The 18,588-nt window shown below is 42.9% G+C and overlaps 1 protein-coding gene across 4 annotated transcripts in view; it reads left to right on the forward strand.

Annotated features, from left to right (window-relative positions):
• Positions 1 to 18,588, forward strand: part of TLK1 (tousled like kinase 1) — a 525,870-nt gene that overhangs the window by 167,489 nt on the left and 339,793 nt on the right. The gene's annotated exons all lie outside the window — the stretch shown is intronic.

Raw genomic sequence — 18,588 nt, forward strand, 5'->3', positions numbered from 1 at the left:
TGGACTCTTACACAGTTACACTTCAGTCTATGAATGTTAGTTTAGTACAGCAGAAGTCAAACTTATAAAAATAACGATTTAATATTCCAGGAAAAAGTGGAACAATGCAGAAAATAATATATACAAAAGATTTACAAAAACAAAGTAAGAAAAGTTACAAAATAAAAGTTTACAAGGATACACAGCAAGACAAATTTGCATAAAAATAAAAATGGAATAAACGTAAAGTGAACTTTTACCAGCGCAAATGTCCAACCGTGGAGGGACACGGATTTACTGATTCGATCGGGATCAGCTCTGGCGATGTGCTACCCTCAAGAGAAGATGATTTTTAGGCATCTGGCCCTGCTTTTTATACTGGGATATACGCCTGGAGGCTGCAACTTCCTTGGGAAGGGGAGGAACTAGTTTTACTTAACTTTTCAGACATAATTTAATTCCCAGAGATCTAACTTCCACATGTAAAAGTGTATTTTCGCACACGCATCAAAGACTTTTTGAGTAAGGCTGTCATGTGTACTTCAAAGCTTTCCTGTGTTAATTTTGGATTTGTCAGAGATTTCAAAACACTTCCATAAAATCCAATTTCCACAGGCAACTATAGTCTAGTCCATACATCAAAAGATTGTATTTTGGTTACATGTAGCAGTTTGCATGTAATTACCTGTAAACATACACAGACAATCACATTTGAGACAGCCGATCTAAGGTGAAGACCTGACTGCTATTCTTCCCCCTCAAATGCAAATGTACTACAGGAGATTCAATTAGCAGCATCCAACTTCCAGAGGAACTGAATACAGACTCAAGGTAGCAGCCTCCTTCAACCATACACATGGGACACAAAATGAAAAATATGTTCCTGTATTATCTTTAACATCATTAGCACCCCAATATATCACCACAAGGAATCCACTAGATACCTGAGAACTGTATAGGGGAGGGAGGGGTCCACTACACACTAAAGGCAACTGTATAGGGGAGGGAGGGGTCCACTAGGTACCAGAGAACTATATAGGGGAGGGAGGGGTCCACTACACACTAAAGACAACTGTATAGGGGAGGGAGGGGTCCACTAGATACCACAGATCTGTATAGGGGAGGAAGGGGTCCACCACACACTAAAGGCAACTGTATAGGGGAGGGAGGGGTCCACTACACATGAGGAAGGGGGGCATACTGTATGTAAAATTGGGGCATGGCTAAAGGTGTGGCAGAGGCATGTCTTAGTGTCTTTTCCTGGCTTGGAGGCATGGTGTAAGGCATGAACTAATGTGGGTCTATGCGTAGGACTTGAGAAATCAAAGAGTTTTACAGAGTACTTAGGGAGCTCATGTACCAGAACCACTAGGATTTTGTTAAGGCATCAAACCAACAAACGTTGATTCCGGTGATACCTTTAATGACTAACTGTACATGGTTTATTGCAATCTTTCAAAACGATAAGTTTCTTTTTCAGGCATTATACAGAACTGTATCAGAACTGTACAGTTGCATAAAGTTCTGTATAATGCCTGGAGAAGAAACTTGACGTTTCGAAAGCTTACACTAAACCATGTACTGTTAGTCATTAAAGGTATCACCGGGATCAAAATTTGTTGGTTTCTGCTCTTTGGTCCACTTTAAAGAGAGCCCTAGGTGGGCTCAACATTTTTTGAAAAAAGGTAGGCTACCTGATCCACAGGGCTGAGTGGATCAGGTAGCCGCAAAAAACGCTGCTCCTGTGGGCCGCAATGGCCCACTTTCACTTGTGTGCTCCCTTGGTCACAACGCTGTACTGAGAGAATGTGTTCTTTCTCATAGCGTGCAGGGAGGTGGGGAGGCGTGGCCAGGGGAGAGAGCTGCCCAATGGCAGCTCAGGAAACCCTGTAGGAATGCCCCTGGCTGGCGTTTTAAACAGGGCATTCCTCTCCCCTGTGTTTACCTCAGAGTTAGCGACAAATCTTGTAGCTAAACTCGGGGGCTATAGCACGGCGGTGGGAGGGCAAAGAGTGGCAGTTGGGGGACAAAGAGCCATGTCATTAGGCAGAGAACATGGCTCTGTGTCCCATCTCCCCCCTGAAGATCCACCTCGGGTTATCTTTAAGGGAACCAAATGCCATCAGCCCAAAACTGTACTCCGTGGTTATTATACTGCATTCTGTATAGGCTTGCTAAACTTTACATACATTTACAGAATGAACGCTTATTTTCCACATGCCATAGATAACTGTATAAATCTTTATGTATCCAGATGATGCTGATCCCTCTATTACTGGTCCCCATTGCAGTTGTATAATCTCCTACAGCTTTATTTAAGCAGTCACTGGGACCCTCATGGATGCAGAGAACATCAGAACACCAGCATCAACCACCCATAAGTGAACTATTAATATTGGTGTCTTCTACATAGTTCTACATCTGGAGGAACATGCTGCATGCTCTGTGACAAGTTCTGACATAAGGAACGGATTTCACAATGACACACTTACCACATTATTAGTTCCAGCTGCTCGGTGACACGGCCACATCCTAATAAACATATGCTACTCTTTATCTGCTGTCATTTCTTCACAAATTTTGATAAATGGCCATCTTTTTTCAGTAGTGTACACGCTGTGCCTCAATAACATACAGTATATGTTGATACATGAAAGTAAAATTGTCCAAGAAAGTACCGGTAATTGTTGGGCAATGTGCCTATTTACTGTAGTGCACAATTACTGCAATTCTTATACATCCCCCCGTATTTCATTCACTTTTCTATGTTAAACAGAAGAAAACTTGAATTGAATAAGGCCTTTATTTTTCATCTTCTGTTTAAAATAACTTTTGTACTGTGCAATTGAAATAGTACTGAAAATTAGATGAAAAAGTACTGTCGAAATTATTTGGGGTATTTTCATGGTTGCTGGTGGCCAAAAAAAGGTATTTTATTCACAAGGTGTGAAAATGTCTCCTAGGAGAAAAAAATACCGTAATTGCATATGGACCTTCATCAATAAAATGTCCTACACGCAGCAGCATGCAGGAAAATACTTCAAATCATTTTGACAGAACCTTTTCACCTATACCTTCTGAAAAGGTATATTAAATCGGAATATAACCCTGCATTTCATCTTTGCTCTAAAACATTATTTACAGCATATTATAGGCAACCAGCATTTTTTTTTACTAGACCAGCATTGGAAGGGTTATACACAGAGCTTGAAAGTTCAGTGCAGTGAAATGCAGACGCATCCGAACTTTAGATAATGTTATCTTGTGTTTACTTAAATGTATCAAGTGAGGAATGTGACACATTCTCTGACTGTGGAGAAGCTGCTCAACACAGACAGAGAGTCGAAGCATGTCTGCCAGGATGAATGAATGATTAAAACCAGTTATTAATAAAATGCAAAGTCAGCTCACAAAGCAAAAAACTGTACTTTTCGGAACCTATAACTTCTAAATGAATAATAATACGTATGCACAAATGCAAATATGATAACCGTATGGAAAACATGTTTTTATTGAATATTATGTCAGGGTTTTAAACCGTTTTAAACAGAAGATGAAAAAATGATCTCCTATGAGAACATTAAGTCTTTTTTAAGTACTTTTTCACCAACTTTTGGGTACTTTTTCAATTGAAAAATGCAGAAAAGTTATTTTAAAGAGAAGATGAAAATTATCTCCTAGGAGTCTGAAAGGATTACACCTTCAAAATCTGATATTTCTGTTGGAAAGCTAAAGTGTCGTTGTACTTGTATTTTTCAGAATTTGCGGCAAGCAAAGAGATAATGCATTCTGCTGCTCTGGCCAGCAGGGTTAGTAAAACAATGTAATGCAGGTATGGTGAAAATATTTCCTTTAGGTTTGCTATTTCACAATGCTGGCAAAGCTGTTCTTACAATCAAACTGACTCCTGCCAAGCTCTATTATTTATTTATTTGGAATTCTCTGGAATTCACCGCTTGAACATGGGGAGCATCAGCTTGGTGGAGGGTAGAAGAGGGTTGTCCTAATGACTTACTTCCTGAAAAGTTTGATTGACAGCACACAACTACCAGATATTGGTTATCCCTGTCACTGACATCCAGCCTAATGGGTGCACAGAGGAGTGCCGACCCTTCCTTTAGGGAACTGATACAGGCAGCTAAATTGTGCCCACTGGGAAGTAAGTGATGGGAGTGCCTAAGTGATGGGAGTGCCTCTGGCAGTTTCCATGTCTGTACCCCATCAGATACACCACTGACTGACACTGTGAGTTGTTGGGCCAAAAGCTTCAGTTGCAAACCTTTTATCATTGTGCCTCACTTTTCTGCCTCCTCCTCCATAGTGTCAGGCAGACACTGTCACTGTCTGTCTGTCTCTGAAGTCTACTTGTGTTCTGTGTGGACTTTCTGTCTGATGAGGGGAGGGGGGAGTAGAGAGTGGAGTTAGTGCCCTGGATTATCTAGGATCCTAGGGACACCCCCATGATTGTGAGACACTGTGGGACATGTCTACATTGCTCTCTGCATATCATTTGCATTCAAATATCATTTCATTTGCCTTTGAATGCTGTTTGGTTCGGTTTTAGCCACTCATTGCAATCAAAACAATCAAGAAAGGAATTCAAATACATTAGACCCCAACAGGCAGTGTATGGAAAAACAGAATACAAAGCAAATGCAAATCGAACATTATTCTAACTCTGATTCTAAATTCTACAGGTTTACATTGCTCTAGAAGATCTACAAATTGAGAATGCTGTGTTTAAAGAGGAACTTTACCAAAAGTTAGTACTGTAGTAGGGGGGATAAAATCAAGACATAGCTAATTGAGAAGTAAAAAAATAGAATATAGATCAAGAAATGATTGATACTCGCTGTGTACTTTGTTCATGTTGCTTGATGCTCCACGAGACTGCAGGTCAGCATCTTTACTGCTGACAGGCATGAAAACAAAACAAGCACCAACTGCCCTTATCTATAAACACATCCACTAACAACGTGATAGGCTAAAAAGTTGTATATATAATATGCAAAGAGGGAGATACTGCCTGTTTGGCAGTTGGCAACAGCTGTTATTTCCCACAGTAGAATGAGGTTCATCGCAAACTATGACGGTCATGACCCTGACATAACACTGTGCGGGGGGGGGGGGGGGGATAGGGCTGGGTTCCACAATATCAGCCACACAGACCCCCCCAATGATCTATTCGAGAAAAGGTAATGATTTCTCATGGTAAAGGGGGTATTGGCTACTGATTGGGATGAATTTTACATTTGCACATGGAAATGTTTTGTGTTTTACTTATAAATATGCTTAGTAGTAGCAGTAGGGTATTGTACCGTGTTAGCCATCAGTAAAAGCAAGAAGTTTTAAATCAGGATGATACCATTTATTGGCTAACTAAAAATGTATAAGAATAAGCAAGCTTTCGGCCTTGCAGCCTTCGTCGGGATTACATCCTGTTACAGGATGCCGAAAGCTTGCTTATTCTTATTCATTTTTAGTTAGCCAATAAATGGTATCATCCTGATTTAAAACTTCTTGCTTATAAATATGCTGTATAATTATTTAGTATTCACCGTATATAGCGCCGATATCCTCCGCAGCGCTGTACAGAGTATATAGACTTGTCACTTAACTGTCCCTTAGTGGGGCTCACAATCTAATCCCTACCATAGTCATATGTCTATGTATGTATTGTGTAGTGTATGTATTATAGTCTAGGGCCAATTTGGGGGGGGGGGGGGGGCAATTCAATTATTATCTAACCAGAGACCCAAAAAATAAAAAAATGTAAGCAAATGCATAGTGGCGTAGTGCTTAGCTCTCTTGCCTTGCAACAGCACTACGCCACCCTGCATTTGCTTAATTTTTTAAAATCCTCATTAGTCTGTGTTTTTCTGTTTTCTGGTAACACGGAATAGGCAGTACAATCAACTCAACACTTACTTGTGTAATCATCAGTTTATCTGCTAGCTTCTGTTCATTGAACATAACCCTACAAGTGCATAATAATCTGTGTAAACATTTGCTGGGTCATCTGAAATCAGAACAGTGCTTCTGAAGCGTCCCCAGCCATGTCCATGAGGAGGTTTTGAAATTCTGCTGCGCCAGCAAATATCCCTTTAAAGATCAACATCTAGTGTTATGTTCTCGGCTCCCCCTGCGGCAGAACTCACTGTGGGCACAGAGCCCAAATTGGCCTTCAGCATGTTTCAGCTGTATTTTAGGTGAGTTGGAATCTGAGCAGTGGACAGGCAGAGAACAAAGGCGGCAGCATAACTCTGCTGACCTTGCTATTGAAAAGGTGTTACGTGTTTCAGTGTATTTTACAGCAGCTATAGTTAAAGTTTACAACAGCTTTCGCTTGTAGTGAAGGGCTCGATCACATGGGAAATGTAGGAAAACCTGAGGTCAGATGAAAACAATAAAGTTAGGTACTTACCTAAGTAGTGGGACGCCTCTGGATTGCCCTTCTCGCCCCCCACTGTTGCTACGCTCAGACCCTCTGAACAAATGCAACAAGACACAAAGGGGGGAAGAGGCGCCAATTGATAGATACAACTGTGTTAAAAACAGCTAAGATAATAAAGGGAGAGGTGTCTTACCTCAATAACTACACATTCATACACATATGAAGTTTAATTATGCACAGGCAATGTGTTTCATGGGTATATTGCTCACTTCCTAAGGCCAAATACAGAGAGCAGAGAGCTAGAGCCGAGAACAGAGCGCCTTCAGATGGCATAACATTGATATAGCAGGTGTTATTAATGTTCTAATTAACCACTTACTATAGGCTGTTTGCAGCAGTATATCTACACCCCCAAGGACGTCAGTTCCTACGTAGAACGTTTTACTTTAAAACTATAATGGTCGAAAAATGAGAAAGAACGAATTTTCTTTCCATTTTTTTCCTTATTATTCCCATTAAAATGCACTTAGAATAATATAATTCTTAGCAAAATGTACCACCCAACGAAAGTCTAACTGGTGGTGAAAAAAACCAAGATAATGCCTTTATAAAGTGGCTAGCTACACACCTCTTGGAACAATTATAGGAATGGTTTTGTATGTAGGTTCAGCAAATTTGGGTTAGCGAGTTGTATCTAGCCTGATATTACGGTAATTTATGTAAACTTATTTTGAGAAATCACAATAATTTCTGTATACAGCAGAGTTCCCAGTATCCTCCTCCACTGGTGGGATTACCTGGTGCCAGATACATGTGCTTGCCGGTTGCTTGAGCAACAGGCTGTCAAGTGACAGGCAGCATATTGGGCCAATCAAAGTGTGGGGATCTCGTCCTACAAAGTCACTGAACCCAACAGGGTCCAGAGTGGGACAATTGGAGTAGCTTTTTGCTTTGGGGTAGCGCAAGTAAGTTAGTAGTGTACGCTACAGCAGTAGGGTGCCTACTTCAGAAATTGTATTTTTTATTTTTATACACTAAGCTGCGCTGCTTGAGCAGTGTAGCTTAGTGAATCAACACCTACTGGTTTGTCTGTGAGCCAGATGTAGCCATCAAAAGAGCCACATCTGGCTCCCGAGCCATAGGTTCCATACCCCTGCTGTAAAGCATGCTACAAACGACAGGAAGGCTAGAAGACAGCGATGGACACTCGGTGAGTGTTTTATTCACTGCAATCCCCTCCAAAAAATCTGTCCCCGTTATCACCTCAGGCATGTTGGTTAGTTGAGACTTCTGTTGGTCTGAGTTCCAGATAACAGGGACTTTGCTGTATATGTAAGTTACCAAATTGTCAATGGTACCAACAAAACGAATTAAAGAGACACTGAAGTGACACTGATATAATGAATTGGTTGTGTAGTACGGATAATTACTAGAACATTAGTAGCAAAGAAAATAGTCTCATATTTTTATTTTAAGTTCTATAGTTTTTTTTTTTTTATAACATTGCATAATTCTCTAATATTTGCAGTTAACACACTAATCAGCATTCTAAATGATTTCAAAGAGTAGGCTAGTGAATTTTTGAACTGTCCTCTTGCAGAAAAAAAAAAACAATACAATGACAGATACTTGAGATAATAAGCTTCAGAAGACAGAGCTCTCTGCTACTTTGAGGCTACTTTCCCACCAAGACGTTGCGTTTTAGGGGATGTTAAGGTCGCATAACGTGCCCCTAACGCAACGCATGGTGGTGTTGAAGTTGGACGTCAGATTTAGCTGCATTCAGATTTAGCTGCATTATGCAGCTCTCAAAGCAGCCGCTCCAGGTTAGTGATAGGAAGTCCGGATCTTTTTAAAGGTTCAGATCATTTGAATTGGTTCATTGAAAAGATCCGGATCTTTGAACCGAATCATTTGAATCCTTTTTCTAGGGAAGCAGACTGGGGTGAAATGACTAGCAGGACAGGACTTTCCCTGCACTGTACATTCTGTATGTTCCTGTTTCTTCCAGACAGACATCCACTGTGAACCGAATCTTTCATTGTGATGATCCGGATGATTCGACTCACAAAAAAGATCCGGATCAAATGAATGATTCATTCATGATCCGGACAACACTACAGTCCCACCACGAGTCTCCACAGTGCAGTGAATATTAATTAGCCATGTGGCTGGCCACGGAGGAAGAGGGGAGACCTCCTACTCCAACATTACTGAGCATGTGCAAACAGTCTAACGTGGCTTAGCCCAGTATAACGTACAGCATGCAGCAGTTTGTTTAAACGTGCTGCGTTACTATCTAACGCAACATGTGCACTGTGAACAGCACATTGATTTTACAGTGCTGTGAGTTAGGCTGTGTTATTGGCTGCTGTAACGTGGTACTTTAACGTCCCACTGTGAAATCAGCCTGAAAGTCCTGGAGCTCAATGGCTCTTTTGCATAGATAACAAGTGGAGTTTCTTAACTCTTTTGTCTCTGCTCCTAATGTTTTATTTCTTAGCTGTACAACACATACAAATCATTATATCATATATATTTTTTTCGCTTCAGTGTCTCTTTTTAACTTTAATTGGGATGTGGAAGGTAAATCAAAAGAAGCCTTACCTGGGGCACCAAAATGGCCAGAAGCAACCCTGCTTTTGATAGTAAGTGACAAGTTTTTACTGCAAATAATAACAAAAAAAATGAAAGAAGAGGTTACAATTCTACCTCCCCAAATTAAAATGAAACGGAAGAAAAATCACTGTACCCTCTTTCTATGTCTGTGGATAACCAGATTCTCCAGCCATTCTAGCTGCCTATGTCATGCAGATTTACAGCGTTCTAGCATTAAGACCACATAACAGAGAAGCGGAACCACAGCACGTTAGTCCATTCCACTAAAAGCTCCATAATAAGGGGAACATGCATCAACGATATGAGCACCAGAAAAGTAAAATATGCTGATTGCCGCTTCCTATTTATAGAGCAAGTTATTTAGAGGACAGCTGGAGCTTCAATTTTATCACCATTGTGTGGAATGTGATTCATCGCTTTGAAAGGTTCCTTCTTTTCTTTAACTGGAGGATAAAAATATAATTTGAGTCTTTTATACATACTCTTCTCAATGTGGCATTTAAGAAAAGTAATTTTTATACTTTTACAATTTTTTCCTCTTCCATATCTTAGCATACCACATATGTGTGCTGGCACTAGATTCTCTCCACACAAGCTAGTTCCATATAGAACAGTTCAATCAGCAGCTCTGTTGATTGATGGTTGAGCTAACGAGGAAGATCAGATTGGTACTATGTCATCCTGGAACCTCTGCAGAATATCAGTTAAATAGGAAAAAGACGTGAAATCTTGCGCTGCTAGGGCGGTACCCAAGGGTTACTGCTGGCGGTCACACTTTAGCTGCTCCTTATTAGCCCGGCTGTTAGGAAGGCTTGATTAAAAGACAAAAGTGGAGAAAGAAGAGCGCTCCATAGTGTGACACCGCTTCATTAAAACAAAATGCGCAAATTAAAATACACTTACTAGATGTAAGATGAGTACAGACATGTAGTTAGGCTTGTAGCCTTAAAATCCTTCCTAGGTGAGTACTCCCTCAAACTGCCGTAGTCATCGGGGTTGAGTGGATCCGGTGGAAACTGACCCTGGAATCCCCACCAAGGAGTAAACGTGTGCTGGTGGCGTTATAACGCGTTTCGACGTTCCACGCCTTAATCAGATAACGCCGCCAGCTCGCACACGAGGTGTTTATATATTTGAAGTTGGAGGGAAAATGGGGGTAGGGGCCAGAGATATTCCTGGCCCCTCCCTAATGGGAGGGAAATGAGACAGCTCATATGGATAGGGGAATGTGACTGTCATTCAATCACTAGTAAAGCCCTATCATGGGCGTGAATGGGAGTAATGAAAGGGATAAGGAATATCACATTGGCCTCAATTCACGGAGCATTATCAAACGTTTATCAAACACTTTATTAAACGTTTGATAATTTACCTCATGGGTAAAATCTCACTAAGGTGTTATACATTTGTTGAACGTTTTATCGGTAAAACATTCGATAAATATATAACACCTTAGTGAATTCAAAATTAGATTTTACCCATGAGGTAATTTATCAAACGTTTATCAAACGTTTGATAAAGTGTTTGATAAAACTCCGTGAATTGAGGCCACAGTTGGTACAAATTAGATCAATGTAAAATGCAGGATCCTACCTGAAATATAAAGCAAAGAATCCCTTTGCTAATGAGGGGAGAAAAGAATGTGGACTGAGCACCAATGCACGCTCAGTGTGGAGGCCGTGGAAAAAGTACATGCCAGAAGACATCAGCGGTGTTTGAGCGGCTGGCGTGTACTCACTGCTCACCGTCTACGTAAGCTGGGCCGGCCTAGTGCGGAGAAAAGGCTCTTTCAATTCGCTGCAGTGTGTTGTGGGGCGTGCCGGAGAGGCGTCAGTGTACGCCTCATTGGTCGCATGGAGGCACGTAGAAAAAACTCCTGTGATTCGCCAAATAGAACGTGGGCGTACTGGAGAGGCGTTAGGATACGCCTCATTAGTCGCATGGAGATGCAGTTAGAGAGGGGGGCGGCATGGACGAACGGAATGACATCACGTATCGTCCATGCGTAGTGCCCCAAGCGTTGCCATGGCCACCTGCCTCCGTAGAGTTATGGCAACAATGTTGCCATAAACAAATGGCGAAGAAATGGGGGACTAAAGGAAACTAATGGTGAAGCAAATATACTGCAGAAAAAATAAATTACAACATGTTATATAGAAATAATCTCTAAATCCTTAACTCGGGGAGGAAAAAGGGGGGGGGGGGGGGGAAGTGAATAGCTGCCTGTGGCAGTGGACATCCGTAGGAGACCCCCTATCAATAATTGGTGGGGAGGGACAAAAACTGTCCCTACATTAAACCATCCCAGTGGCAATACAGCAGACCACCCCAATCCCCCCCAAAAAACCCTGAGGGCACAACCTGTGGTCCCACAGTATAAACATAATAGATGCCAGTATACATATATGGAAAGCCTGGATTGGCACGGCAAGGAAGGGGGGGGGAGGGTTGTGGAAAGGGGGGAGAGGAGGGTTGTGGAAGGGGGGGGGGGGAAAGGGTAGAGACAAAGCGCAGAGAAGTGACTTACACAAAGCTGGCTGTTTCCACTTCTTCGGCGGCGTTATCTGATGAAGGCGTGGAACGCCGAAACGCGTAATAATGCCACCAGCACACGTTTACTCCTTGGTGGGGAATCCAGGGTCAGTTTCCACCGGATCCACTCAACCCCGATGGCCACGGCAGTTTGAGGGAGTACCCACCTAGGAAGGATTTTAAGGCTACAAGCCTAACTACATGGCTGTACTCATCTTACATCTAGTAAGTGTATTTTAATTTGCGCAATTTGTTTTAATAAAGCGGTGTCACACTATGGAGCGCTCTTTTTTCTCCACTTTTGTAGAATATCAGTTAAAAACACCTACAAAGAAAAGGAGGAGGTGGCTTACCTTAGTAATGACAAAATTTTAAAACGGGCTCTCCCCCGTATGTCGGGCACCAGTTGGCTCTCTGGCAGTCCTCACCGGTCGACGCACTATGATTATTGCAAATTCCGCTCAGAATGCTCCGTTCTTCCCTGCACATGTGCTGAGAGCATGCAGGGAAGAGCAGAGTGTTCTGAGCGGAATTTGCAAAGATCGTAGCATTCCAACCGGAGAGGACTACCAGAGAGCCAGCTGGTGCCCAACATCAAAGCAGGTTGTTTTGCTGCATGGCACTCAGTGGTGAGCACCAAAACTAAGCGCCCCATAGCAGCAATGTAATGCTGCACTGGGAGCGTAAGAGTAATTCAGGACCCCACATTATATCTCCCTCCGAGTTTTGACAACTCGGAGGGGGAATCATATTTTACGCTGCTGGTGAGTTTTACGGCGCTGTGTACATTGGCACACCCCAACATACGGGGGGGGGGGGGGGGGGAGCCTATTTTAAAACTCTGAGAGAATTTAAAAACCACCGAATTTGTAAGTGGACACCTATTTTTAAGCTAAGAAGCAACCACACAGTTTTACACTATTGGAGGTTTGTTTACATTGAGGTTTTCTGCAAGATAATTGGTCTTATGAAATGAAGAGGATGTGGTCATAGAACAACATCAATACCTGCCATTTTGGTGGGGAACAGCCAAGTGCTCTAATGTGTATGCTGACCTACATATAGGTCTGTGGATCTGGTGAGTCTGTATATATGGGGTGTGGTGGTGCATCATTCATCTGTGTCATTTTAAGAAGATCACAACTAGCACCTATGATTGTGGACAATGCCGGTTCTAGACTTTTTGCTGCCTGAGGCAAATTTGTGAGGATTTGCCCCAGCCCTCCCCCCCCCCCCATCACACACACACACACACACCCCGATTTGGAATGAACGCAAAGCACACAACAATTTACTGTGCTTCATTTAATGTTCTCACATGACATGCTGCAGCTCAACACAATAGCACACTTGCTGGCTGACTGCTCACCATCAGCCACTCTATTCCTCCTCGGTCAGGACAGCAGTGCCACCTCCTCCCTTCTGCTGTGCAAGTCAAATGAAACACTACTACTGTCCTGCCCCCCCTCACCACCTGTCAGACTCCTCACACAGCACAACAAACTGCTTTTCCCCAATGATGGCCTCTTCACCTCGCTCTCCTTTCTCCTCCTGCTACTCCTCCTACTCTGACTGCATGCTGTTAGTGTAAATACAGTACAAACATGCTGCCCCTGTATTCTCTGCACCTGATGCAAATGTTTCACCTTGCTTCATGAGAGAACCGGCCCTGATTGTGGACTATTTAGGACACATTATATGTTGAGTAGCACCACCTTTTAAAAACATAGCAGCTATAAACATGTAGGATCCAGAGACTCCCTCTCCTTAGTTAAGTATCCAATTTTTTTAACTTCAGACTCCCTCAGTATTGACCCATTCTGCCAGTTGCCCAACTTGGCCCAACCCCCTCCTCCTCGGGCGGCATTCTAGGCAAGGCCTTCTCACAGGGCAGCTGCAAGAATTCTACCCAAGGAAAGAGTTTAAAGAGGAACTGTAGTGAAAATAACATTAAAATTGCTTATTGTTTACAATATTTGTTTATAGGTTATGTAGTCAGTGTTTGCCCGTTGTAAAATCCTTCCTCTCCCTGATTTACATTCTGAAATGTATCACTGCTGGTGACATCTTTACTTCTGCCAGGTGATCTGTCAGGACAATGGTCCTGACATCACACTGTGGGAGGGGCTTCACCACAATATCAGCCATACAGACCCCCTTGATGAGCTATTCGAGAAAAGGGAAAGATTTATGGAGAGAAAGGGGATACCAGCTACTGTTTGGAATTAAGTTCAATCCTTGGTTAAAGTTCTTTAAAGGGAACCCAAGGTTAAAGGGATATGGAGGCTGACATATTTAATTCCTTGTAAACAATGCCAGTTGCCTGGAAGCCCTGTTGATCTTCTGGTATACGTAGTATCTGAGTCAAAACCCTGAAACAAGCATATGGCTAATCCAGTAAAAGTCAGCGTCCCTGATCTGCTGCATGCCTGTTCAGGGTCTATGGCTAAACGTATTAGAGACACTGTCTGGAGGCTGTCATATTTATTTCCTTTTAAATAATGCCAGTTGCCTGGCAGTCCTTCTTACCCAGAAGGACTGCCAGGCAACTGGCATTATTTAAAAGGAAATAAATATGGCAGCCTCCATATACCTCTCACCTCGGGAATCCTATAAAGCATTAGGTCTTAACCTATATGTTCTTGAGATTTAAATCTCAATCGGGGAATAACAGAGAATAAAAAGCAAAATAAAGAATATAGCAGGACACTAGTGCCATAACATACACACCATATACCAAAGCCTCAGCAGAGAGACTGACCAAGCATTTCTGTGGAAATAAGATATCTGTAAAGTGACAGGTCCTCATTAAAAGTCTACAAGCAGCCAATAACATCTGATGTTTTTTCATTGCGTTTCATCTCATTGTTCTTGAAGCACATTCAGTTGCTATGGGGGAAGACTGTTTCAGGCCTCTTGCCTCATTAAGAATTGATTGCTAGCCATGACGATTTCCTACTCAAATGACCTTTTATACATACGCTTCTCCTTCTTGTTATCTGCATCATCAGTGTGTCTTTGATATCAGGATGGTATGTTGGAGCTCAGCTTCTGCACTTAATGAAGCAGGGAAGAAAGGTAGCTATGACAATCATATTTATATACCGTGCTGTAGAACCTAATCTGATACAAGAAGGTAGCGACGCCGCTATCTTGGGTACATTATGGGATGTTACTTGTACTGGGATTAACCACTGTGGAGTTTGTGTTGCCCTAGTTATGAACGGTGGAGACCATGAAATCTAGTAATGGAAACCCTGTACTGTCTCTTCACCTGAAGCACAGATGGAAAGGAATGCCAAGGTATACCGGTAATATGATGGCAACAAAATCCTTTATTATTAGGAGGCAGGAGGCTCAGTATTGGAGAGACTGCAGTGATGTAGCTACAGAGCCATGGACCCCCGAGCAAATTTTGAACTGGGTCTCTCCAGAACTGTATACACAAATAAATGCATTTTACTAAGTCTCAAAATCTATTCCCCAAGAACAGCTGCGGCATGAAAGGGATGTAAGGGTGAAACTTTGTGGTAATCAGAGACGGGCCGGGGCAGAGGCAAGCGAGGCTCCACCCTCAGGGCACAGTGTAGGAGGGGGCGCACAACTCACTCAGCTAACATTCCACTATTGTGTTTGAAGCAGAGAGAAATAAGAAAAGGGGATACATGGCAATGACTGCAAGCCAGATAACTAGACATTAAGGTGTTGGGGGGGGGGGGGGGGGTTGTGGGCCCTGGTGGGCCTCTTAGTCTAATAGCAATCAGTGTGTGACGGTTGGTGTGGGAGGGATGGAGCGGCGCACTTTGGTGTCTCAGCCTTGGGTGCTGGAGGACGTTATCCTAGCTCTGGTGGTAATGATTAATGCTGCTTAGAATGCAGAGGTGATCATAATGATACAAGTAAAGTGCAAATTTGGCAGCTGAAGATGGGTGGCAGGTGCTTGGGTGCTAGTGGGTATCAAGGGGCCCTTCTGCTACCTTCTTTTACCTCTCTTCGCTTCAGCTTACCAAAAGGACCACAAGAAGGCCCCAAATCTTCTACCTTGCATAGGCCCCCATTACATCTTAATCCATCTCTGGTAATGCCCGTGGTGCTAAATGGATTACTTGAGGTAATTAGTATCCGGCGTTAGTAACATAAAATTGCTGTACTTTAGTGCAGTGTAGTGCATCAGGCACGTTATCTGCCAATACTCATGATTTATCTCTCCTTGGGGTTGATTCTTTAAAAGCCATAAATAATATAGAACACACATGGCAATATTTCCGGTGCTGAGGCCAGCAGTTTTGGACGTAGCTCAATTAGCATGGCTCACAGCAGTTCATAGGTAACACAAGCGTTACTATGGTAAGGTGCCTTATGTTACTTACAGTACCCATGTACCCAAGGCCACATTTATACGTTTAGTGCGTCAAAGCCAACTTTCTTGTTGCCACACTTCCATGTGCAGCAGTACCCCCCATTCCATGTGCAGCCCCCTCACCCATATATAACACCCATGCACAGCAGCCCCTCTCTTTCATGTACATCTCTCTTTGGCTGGATCTCCCCTCTTCTATGAGTTGTTACCTATTGCGGCTTTTCTTTTCAATCTGGAGGCTCCTCCTTCATATGCAGTAACCCCTCCTCCATGTCCAGCCACCCTCTTGCAGCAGCCACCCAAGGCCCTGGCCTTTGTGGCCTTCCCAGAAATCCAGCCCTGCATGTACCGTTGGTACTGGTAATTATGCAATGCTTGGTACTTTGCTGGAGTTAGTACCAGTAATATTGCCATGTGCTGTCTAAGCACGGCAGTGTTAACGACTTTTAGTCAATCAACCCTTTTGGCCCCCTATTCATTTAACTTTTATACTGTGTTTTTTTTCCCAGGAGATAATTTTCCATCTTATCTACAAAATAACTTGTCAATATCTAAAGCCTTATACACACATTTAAGGACTGTCAAGAGAATCAGGACTAAAGGCTCCAACAAAGCAAACAGCCAACATGACCAACTGCACGACAACCCATTTACACGACCTGTAGTTCCACACGGCCAAACCAACTAAACGACCAACTCATTTGCATACTGCGCACACAAGCGGAGCGATAGACTGATGTGGCCACATTCAAAACAAGTACAAGTCGTTCAAACCACTTGTACACACATGGCTAACTGCATAATATCAGCCCAACAATCGTGTGAGTTGAATCGGGCAAACCGCCTGTTATCAGTCGCTCGTCTAGTAATTTGCCACATATACACACGCCCAACTATCATCCAACAAACCAAGCTTATACGATAGTTGAGTGGAATAGTTGCACGCGTGTACGAGCCTTTAGGCTACACATTCTGTTGCTAAGGAGGGGGATGACGGGATGATATGCGGCACATGAGTGGGAGGGAACAATGGCCTAAACCTGTGCTCGGCTGAGACAATTAACCAAAAAGGGTCTCTAGACATGGGCATAACAATCACCCCTCCAACCCCTGCCATTGCAGGGGGGCCAGAGGCTTTGGGTGCCCCTCATCCTACCCCTCCTTAACTGCAAGTGCAGCCAATTAGCAAAACAAACCTCCCCATTCACAAAAAAATGTCCCTGCTACCTCCTCACACCATGCAGAGTAGTGGAAGCGTGTGAAATTCTTTTCCCTGCTTCCTAATGCTGCTTTGCCCTGCTGCCATTCACTGGCTCATGATCACGTGACCCTCATGGGGTTTGGGAACCAAGGGGGCCCCATGCTATCATTTTTTCAGGGGGCCCTATTAAGTCTAGTTACGTCCCTGTCTCTAGACCTCAACCGGCTGCCTTGAGATCCATCTACACCCAAACAACTGAAATAGTACTAAAAAACGCTAAAAGTATTATTAAACTTACTTTGAGCATCTATTTGTTACAGGGCCTCAAAGGGTACAAAAACATCTCATGTGAGAAAGAACACAAGAAATTGATGAGTCTTAACTCGTAATTTATCTCTCTTTATCTGTTTATTTCATGAAGTATCTTTCCCTATCTGCTTATCTCATGAATTAGATCTCCTTGCGCCTGAACCACGAAAGGCCAGTCATTTTGGTGTGCACAGGCTACACACAGCATTGGACCAATTCTAACGCCAGGAGAGCACTGCAGTTTCCTCCAATAGCACCACAACGCAATAGGAACACAATGCCTCCAATGCTGTGTGTTCCCATAGCAACGTGTGCATTATCCTGGTAATGGGTGGTGCTCCCCTGGCTTTAGGACTAGTAAAATTTCCTCTGCTGCCTGGACACGGCAAAATGACTGGCCTTTTGTGCATCAGACCCCTGGGGGCATATTCACTAACCAGCAGTAAAATTGCTGAACGCAAGTAGCGCCCAGCAATTTTACTGCCACTTACGCACACTCGCATTGTGTGCATTACACAATTAGTGCAACCCGCATTACCTAGGTAATGGCCATGCTGCTAATGTAACGCGCATTATGATATGGCCATTACCTAGGTAACGCAGGTCGCGTGCTATGTCAGTGACGTAAGTACCGGTAAAATTACTTCTTGATTAGTTAGTAAATACACCTCCTTGTATTTGATGTGAAAAATAAGTAAGGTGAGACAATTCAAGAGAAAAGCTATGTGAATTTACGCCAATGTGAGTTCTGACAAATGCTATTAGACCTGCCAGGGCTGAGATTTCCCTTCCAGTGTCATCCTCAGACATATACAAAGCCTATGTCTATGCCTGCAAGATTACACCACTTTAACACTACATTGGCATACTTTGCATAAGCCTATCACGACTGGTTCTCTTTGAGGCTGTAAGTAACCTACTTTAAGTAATCTGTGGTAAGAAGAACAGATCTTGTCACTCTGGCTATTTAATGCTGAAAGTTCCCGTAGCCCTGACTTCTATCATCTGCCACGTATGACTCCTCCGTTCTCTTCTGTATCTTCGAGAGAACTTTGTGCAAATAATCCACTGAAATCCTGCAGCAGCTTTGCTCGAGAATATTACGGCACTCTGGGAGAGCTTATGCGAAAAGCTGTTGAATATATTTTGACATGAAGGCAAATGTTAGAAGCTGTACAGAAGGTTTTACAAAGC

This window comes from Hyperolius riggenbachi, chromosome 7 (assembly GCF_040937935.1).
Source record: "Hyperolius riggenbachi isolate aHypRig1 chromosome 7, aHypRig1.pri, whole genome shotgun sequence".
Taxonomy (NCBI): Eukaryota; Metazoa; Chordata; class Amphibia; order Anura; family Hyperoliidae; genus Hyperolius; species Hyperolius riggenbachi.